Here is a 447-nt window from a genome sequence, read left to right as displayed (position 1 = left end):
AGAGAGAGAGAGAGAGAGAGAGAGAGAGAGAGAGAGAGAGCCCTGAAATGCTTCATTTAGAAGTTTAGAGCTCAATGGGTCTTAACAGTGGAAACCATTATGGATAGACAAATAACTCTATCTAGTTTGGAACCTCCACGTACAGAAGAGGACAGAGCAAATGTCCTTTTCAATCAATCTAAGGAATAAATTTCCTATAGATTAAAGTAGAAGGCAAGAGTTTCATGATCTGTTTATAGATGAGAATTATCCTCTTACATATTTATACAACATTTTCTTTTTTTTAATTTATTTATTTATTAAAGATTTCTGTCTCTTCCCCGCCATCGCCTCCCATTTCCCTCCCCTTCCCCCAATTAAGTCCCCCCCCCCTCAGCCCGAAGAGCAATCAGGGTTCCCTGCCCTGTGGGAAGTCCAAGGAACCGCCACCTCCATCCAGGTCTAGTA

This window comes from Microtus ochrogaster, chromosome 6, assembly GCF_000317375.1.
Source record: "Microtus ochrogaster isolate Prairie Vole_2 chromosome 6, MicOch1.0, whole genome shotgun sequence".
NCBI lineage: Eukaryota > Metazoa > Chordata > Mammalia > Rodentia > Cricetidae > Microtus > Microtus ochrogaster.
Note: the sequence above shows the minus strand (reverse complement) of the source record.